This window comes from Cibotium barometz, chromosome 27 (assembly GCF_041138505.1).
Source record: "Cibotium barometz isolate CiBa-2024 chromosome 27, ASM4113850v1, whole genome shotgun sequence".
NCBI classification, from domain to species: Eukaryota; Viridiplantae; Streptophyta; class Polypodiopsida; order Cyatheales; family Cibotiaceae; genus Cibotium; species Cibotium barometz.
Window position 1 is genome coordinate 30420398 of NC_141072.1, and position 8197 is coordinate 30428594.

The following is an 8197-nucleotide window of genomic DNA, read 5'->3' on the forward strand; positions in this document are numbered from 1 at the left end:
ATCTCTATGATCCAAGTGCAAGTTTCTTCCTTGATTTGACCAAGTGACTTTAGGTTCGGTCGGATCAGTTTGGTCAATGACCTTGACTACGTTAGAGTAAAATTTTATCCTAGAGGAATCGCCTGTGCTTTTTGGGCAAGGGAAGTTTTTTCGAGTTTGGAAGAACCGAGAAATTAGTCACCTGTCCGGATATCCGTGGGCGAGGCCCCGAGTGTGGGACCCTGCCCCGCGCAAGATGTTCTACTTCCGCTGCTAGCACCCTGAATCCGTTGCGCGGTTGGAACGGGGATCTTACACTCAAAACATTGCACTCTTACAATGAAAAGAAGGAGAACTGTGCTGATGAACAATCTCAACCGACTCCCAAGTCAAATCCTCTATTTCCCTATCTTTCCACCTAATTTTAACCTCAGGGATTAGTCAACTACAAAGTTTCCTTTCCCTGAATTCAAGTACCTTATTAGGTTCATGTGGAATATAGGATAAATAATTGACTTCAATGAGTTCTTGAGGAGTAACTGTGTTATCCTCACCTCCCAGTTTCCCTTTCAATCTATTGATATGAAAGACTAGATGAGCTCTAAAATGTGGAGGTAGTTTTAAGTTCAAATGCAACCGTGCCAATCCGATTAACTCGAAAATGGACCACAATATTTAGGAGATAAATTCGAGCATTTTTCTATTGACAAAGTCTGAAAATCTTTAGGAACATTAAAATAAACCAAATCTCTTGGTTCAAAAGACCAAGATGAGCGTCCCCTATCAACATAAAACCATGGCCTATCTTGAGCACTCCTCCTGATAGAATCCCGAGCTTCGGTCAGCATTTCCTACATATCACGCAAGAAATCCCTCGATGCATCAAGCTCAATGTCCTTATTAAGACCGACATCAATAGGTGCCCTAGGTTGATACCCATACATAAGTATGCACGGACTAAAAACCAATAGCCGTATATTTAAAATTGTTATAGGCAAATTCCATCATTGGAAGATATTTTTTCCAATATGATGATTTTCTAGAGACATATGCACGAAGCATATACACTATAATCTGATTCATATACTCTGTTTGCCCATCAGACTGCGGATGATCAGAGCAATTCACATTCAAAGTAACTTCCTCGCTCGTTGTAAACCATTCGGAATAAAGTAGGAAAACATGGCATTATAACAGCAAAAACCAGGGATTCATCGGCGCCCCGATATACCCACATCTGCATATGGAATAATTGACGTCCCCAGTTACCCATATCAACATAGAGAGTCATTAGCATCTTGATGAGTCACATATGTCCATCCGTAAACAATCAGGTTGACTATATAAATCACCTAAAGCACGGAACTAGAGAAAGAAATGCCAACAAAGGAAGAATCCAAATTTCCTTATCCGAACACAACAAGATAAACTTGTTTGAACTCTAAAGAAAGAGATTTTAACAAGTGAAAATGCCGATGAGATTACCCTCGTCAAAACATGCAGGCTATAGATAAAAGAAATTTATCTAGAGAATGCCCACAATATAACTTCTAGTGAATTTAGAAAATAAGATTGTCTTTGAATGTTGAGGTCAACATGCTAAGTGATGTAAGCAAAGCAACAATCTTGAGCCCAAATTATCCCATAAGATAATATATATGAGGGATCACTAGCATCCCATACCACCATGATACCACCCATACATACCTTAACAATTTGAAAACTCCCTAGTATGATGTCTAGGAAATATGAATAAAATCCTGTATAAAAGGATAAAGATGGCCTTATCTAGACTTTCACATACTAAAACCTATCTCTATATACCTAAGACTACATCAAGGAATGACTCCTTCCGAGTACATCATTAGAAAAGAAATTAAATTATTAGCGCCTTTCTAATGATAACTATCCAAAACACAATAAAGTTAGGATAGAAAAATAACTCACCTAAATATATAAGCAACTAGGTATCCGAGTTGGAATATATACAAGAGTATAAGAAATATAGTCCAAAATTATGTGCAAAAAACGAAGGCAAATGCTACCTTCAAGGCACATGAAATTATCCAAAAGATCAAAAGATCCTTATAAAACTATGGATAAAAGCATAGAAGCTCCTTAAATCCATGAAAACCATAGTTGATCATAAAAATCAATGCATACCATCTAATGGACATTAATTATGCCAAAAGAAGCATTAAAATTGGTGGCCCGGAGTATATGAACGTGGTGTCGTTCAAGAAAAACTCCAAAGTAAACAAGTGAAACACGTGTGTAGCACTCAATAAAAAACCCCTAGACACAAGTGATCTAGGCAGTACCTGATGAGTCCATATAAAACTTGGAAAACATCCAATAAAATCCACCAAAACAAACCAATCAACTAACCCATGATAGAATTTGTCTTAGGCTTAAGAAATTAAGCACAAACCACACTTAAACAAGTGCAAAATAAGTTATCATGAAAAAGTGTCAAAGGTGAAACACACTTTGAACGCAAATTATAAGCCATCAAAAGAAATTAAGGAACATGTCCAAAAAGAATGGCTAAACAATGGTAAAAAATCATGAATACATCGTTCAAAATTAATCCAAACATAAATATCCATTAATGCCAGGTATAATCGTATTAATAATATACGAATAACCCGCATCTATCTAATGTCAGCACGAGAAAACGTACTTCAACATTAAATAACCCTCCAAAATATTAAATTCTCAAGAAAAAGAATTATCATGATTTTTTTCTAATTTTCCCTAATTTTATACGGCCTCAAAATATGATAATTTTGAATTCCACCAAACCTATCTTATGGCATTCTAAACCTATATTTTTCAAAAAAAAAATAGCAACAATTAAATTTGCCAAAATACCATTGATATTTAAAAAAAACCAATTTTTAGGATTTCTAGAAATAATATCTAGAATATTCCTAATTTTTCTTGAGAATCCCATCGTTCACGAAATTTCCAATTCCGCCCGACAATTCTCAAATCCAATGAAAATTTACAATTTTAATGGATTTTTCTAAATTTTTGGGTCAAAAAATATATTTTTAAAGGAATTTGAATGGTCACGGACGCCTGCTCGAATGGACACGGGCGCCCGCCCGAATGGACACACCACATGCCAAACACCAATCCCATATTTTTTCGAAATTTAAAATAACCTTTGTCTAATTTTCCACTAATTTTCAAGAATTTTTTGAAATTTTTAAATTACCCCGAACGCATTTAGAATACGAACGGTCAAAAAATTTCGGAATTCCAATAGTTTTTCCGAAATACGGAAAGCCAAAAGTTTCTTGGGAAAATGAAGAGACAAAAAAATCGGAATGTGAAAGGTCAAAAGTTTCCGGAATACGGAAGGTCAAAAGTTTTTCCGAAATTCAAAAAGCCAAAAGGTTTCGGGAAAACGGAAAGCCAAAAGTTTTCCGAAAGATGAAAAGCCAAAAAGTTTCAAGACAGAAATTTTTCAGAGATTTTTTCCTCAAATCCCATAATTTCTCACTATTTTTTAGGCTTTTTTCAAGCTTTTTTTGAAATATTATCAAAAGCTTTTTTAATATAAAAAAACTTATTTTTAAAAAAATAAAAAAATATATTAATAAGCTTTTAGCTTATTATGGATTTGATTTTTTTAAGGGGGGGACTGCAGCGCAGCCCCTTTGCCTGGTAGTTTGTCGGCAAAGGATTATGCATAAGATTTTGGCATTGGCACAGGTTGTTATTTATAAATTCTGTCTTGGAATAATCTGGTTGCCCAGGCTGAGGACGTCCCCAGGAAAGTTTTGTAAATCATAAATATTCTTTTGGTAATAAAACACAAGGAGGAGGGACCAGGCCATCTTTGGCCCTCAATGTGTTTTACTGTAGTACATGCATGGTGTATATCTTGTAGATATTCATTTTTATAGGTGCATTATGTGAACTGGTTATGTGAATGTTTAAACGGTTGATTAAAGTCTCAGGGAAACGCACGCCGGTGACAATGACATAGGCACAAAGGGTGGGCTTCCAGTGGGAAGTGTGTGTGGGGCAGGGGGGGGGTTGCAGGCTGCAAGTGTGGAGGGGCGGAAAGAAGCGAAAGGGGTGGAGGGCAGATGAGAGAGAGAGGGAGGGAGTTAGAAAACTCCCTCCTCCCTCTCCTTCTTCTCCCCTCTTTCCTCTCATTCTTCTCCATTCCATTCTCATTCCTCCCCTCTCTATTAACAGAGAGGTCAACATTAATTTTTTATTAAGGTTTTTAATTAAACCCTTAATCATAATTAACATTAATTATGATTAATGTTTAATTTTAAAAAATCCCTTTTAAGAGAAATTCTCATGAAAAATTAGAATTGAAAGGCGGAGAGGACCCCATGCACACGGGAGAGCATTTCATGCATCAACATGCTGTCCCCTACTACATTTCAACAGAAAATCGACAGAAATTTGATCACATACCCGCTAAAAAAACCCGTAAAAATGTATTAAAAATACATTTTAAATCAAAAAAATGCTCAAAACAATTCTAAAAAATTAGGAAAAAATTCCTAAATTTTCTAAAAATTTAGGAAATCCATTCTACCAAAAAATATCCATAATAAATTATGTGATATTTTTGTAAAAAAATCTATTAATGCTTATTTTAAACCATAAAAAAATATAAAAAAATAGCATTAAACTCACGGAATTCCCCCGCAACGTCAATTCATCCATTTAATAGTAGTAACAAGCGTTCCAATCGCTATATCGATGATCCACGTGCAGTTCATCAACACAAATCAATAAAATAACATTTGTATTAGTAAATATTAAAATTTACTTCAAAAAAAATCAACAACAATTAACTAGAGATTGCTCTTATACCACTGTTAAAACCCTAAGATCTCTCTAGATAGTTGTTATGCATAAACATGCATAAATCAGGCATAAACTCAACTACCCAACCATCCCCGAGCCCAAGGGATGCACATATGAATTATAAATGAAATACATCATACCTCTACCTTGATGTCCTATACCATCAAGAGGTATAACACAATCCAATAGCATGTAGCTCTATAGTGTGAAATGGTAGGTGAGTAGATATGGACCTCTACACAAGAGACCATAGCATAAGCCTCCAAGCCCCCCAAGCCTCCCTTGAGTGTGCCCCATGCCCCTATTATATAGGAGGGCCCTCAAGTGACTCTTGACTTTCCATTTCCCATGTGTGACCCTTGGGGATGCCTGACCCTAACCTTAACCCTTAAGGTTAGTCCTAACCCATACTCCACTAGAGCTTGTTCTAATGCTCCCATGCTCACAAGCCTAATGTGGGTTAGCCTCCTAGTATATGCACACATATGCCCACATAATGTGCATATAACATAGCACACATAATGTACATATAACATCCACCTTCTCCTTGATCCTTTCATCATGTAGCACTTCAATGAACTTTCCTTCTTCAAAAATTCAAGAGGAACTTGGTTCTTTCCTAAAGTCTTGAGCATCTTCCTCCATGCAACTTCAAACATATCCACAAATCACTTCCTCATTTCTCCTTGGTTCAGTCCCAGCTCTCTCCACAAGTCCTTAGGACTATCATATTTCCTCTTCAAGGCTTCCCTTAACCTGTCCTAGCTTCCTTTCTCGGCATTTGTGGCTTCATACTCAAACCAATCCTCCTTGGCTGCATCTTCTAACAGAAAACTCATCAACTTAAGCTTGTAGGCATCCTCATCTCTGTTGTTCCTCAAAGCTGCCAACTTAACACTCTTCAGGAACAGAGCAACATCTTCTCCCTTCTCACCTTTGAACACATCAAATCCAAATCCAGCCAATTGGTCCTAAGTTGATCCACAAGTGGGTCTAACCTACTGATGATCAAACCCCTAAACAAGAACCTTCTAATCCTTAGTGGGGGCACCAAAGCATGTGAGGTTGCTAGGTGATAGCCTCTATAACACCACCAACAGGCACACAAGAAGAAAACAAAAAGGGACCAGAATTGGGGGATGCTAAGATCCCGTCTCCAAGGGCACCAATCAACTCTACTGCTGTCCTCAGTCTTTCAACTCACATAATCAGCCACCTCCACCCCTTCCAACCGACTCAGCTGAATCCTCCAGCTATCTCCCAAGTCAAACCTGACCTCTAACACCTCTAATCTTCCACCTATATAGCCCAGCTAACATCCTCTACTAATAACAACTAGCTAACACACAATTGAGATCTTCCACCTATATAGCCCAGCTAACATCCTCTAATAACAACTAGCTGACACACAATTGAGATCTTCCACCTATATAGCCCAGTTGACGTGAATCCTCCCCAGCTCTGACACACAGCTGAGTGTAAACAAAATCAGATGACAGTCCAAAATGAGTCCTCCAGGCTCTCCTATTATTCTCCAACTTCAAAAAACCTCAATCCCACAACCACAGCGCCTTCTATACTGACACCTGTCTAATTGAATCCGATTGAAACTGATTCAGCTATCTGAGACCCAATGGTTTCAGTAGCCTCAACTGAATAAAAAACTCTCTCTCATGTGTCCGCTCCCTGACTTTCGGGCTGCTCTAAACTGAAAGAGATATCACACTATAGGCTCTCTACTGACTGCAGCAACAGCTGACACACAACTAACTCTGGAATCACTACTCAGCACACTATTTAGTCTATTCCACTGCTAATTTGCTGACTATCAGCTCTAACCCAAGATCATTACCCTTAAACCTAGACAAACTAATCCAAGTCCACTACAGCTTCAATGGAACATATCTGATGTTGCTCAGCTAACCTCGGTTGACTCTATGTTCCTTCTCAACTCACGCTGATTGAGTCAGCGCATCAGATGAGAAGACCTTGGCTAACTCTGTGTTCCTTCTCATCTGACACTGAACTGAGTCAGCTTCCTTCTCATCTGATGCTATTGATTCAACATTGGCTCAATATCAACTCATCAAACACCAAATTGACACACACAAGGGTTCAATCTCCATGAACTCTATTAAATCAACACACATACCATAACTAAAACATCAAAATAAAGGACCTTGCATCCATTCACAGCTCTGATACAACCCAAACCCTCAGACTTTATCAACTAGATAAAAACATATCAGCATCTCAACATCCCTAAGACGTGGGATCAATCATATAAGAAGAAAACACTATAACTTCAAACTTTCTGAATCCACTGCCATGAACAGCATGTCTCTCTCACACGAATACAAAACAAGCATTCAGCTAACACTCAACCAGCAACAACTGAGCAAGAATCTGCACTTAGTCAAGTCTCTAATAGAGATACTGCACAGAGAACCTAGGGAACACACATCCTAGCCAACTCTTTGGTCTTCAGCACTCCCTCTGCATTGACCCAAGCAAATCTTCTCACACTAAGTTGGTCTTCTCTTTTGCAATCTTGAAAAACTGTGAGAACTCTAGTCTGCAAACTTAAACCAAGAAAGCTGACCTATAGGACCTCTCCATTGCAGTCGCTCTCCCTCTCTGGTGGTCTCTCTAGCCACACACTTTGATGAACCACACTGAAAACTTCCCTAATTCTCACTCTTCAAACCTGTCACACCGCCTTGACTTCTTCTAGAACACTACATCACTGACTTACTCGATCGTCCATGCACTTTCTTATTTCGTCTTCCACTTGCACAAATCCACTTGACTGCCACACTGTATTTACCACCTAGGATTCTCTTCACACTATCTTATGTACATTTCATTTTTCTATATATTATGGTGGGACCGGGCTTGGGATTCTTCTCACAACATGCTAAGATAAGGTGGGTGATACCTAAGTGCAATCATAATGATGAATAAACTAAACTAATTAAGCTCTAGACTAAAGCACAATTAGGTTACAAGATTGAGACTTGTACTCATAAAGAGGCTTGAGAGCTTGATTCATTTCTCATTGCTTAAAAATGACTCCTTTTATATGAGATGGTACATGGGTTGCCCTGGGCGGCTCACTTTATGGGATAATTTCAGCTTGCTCATGTAGCTTCTTGCTAGGTTTGATACATGTTTGGACTTACTCATACTCACTCCCTACTTTTCTTATACTCATCATCAGTGGCACCACATTTCTTAACAAAATAGCCCTCACGCTTTTTGGAAAAGATACGTGTTTTGGAAAAAGCGTTCATAGAGCTTTGTTGCTCAAAAAAGAAAATCTATCTTGAAAAAGAAAAAGAGCTTCATTGCTATTCAAATTGGCTATATTTTT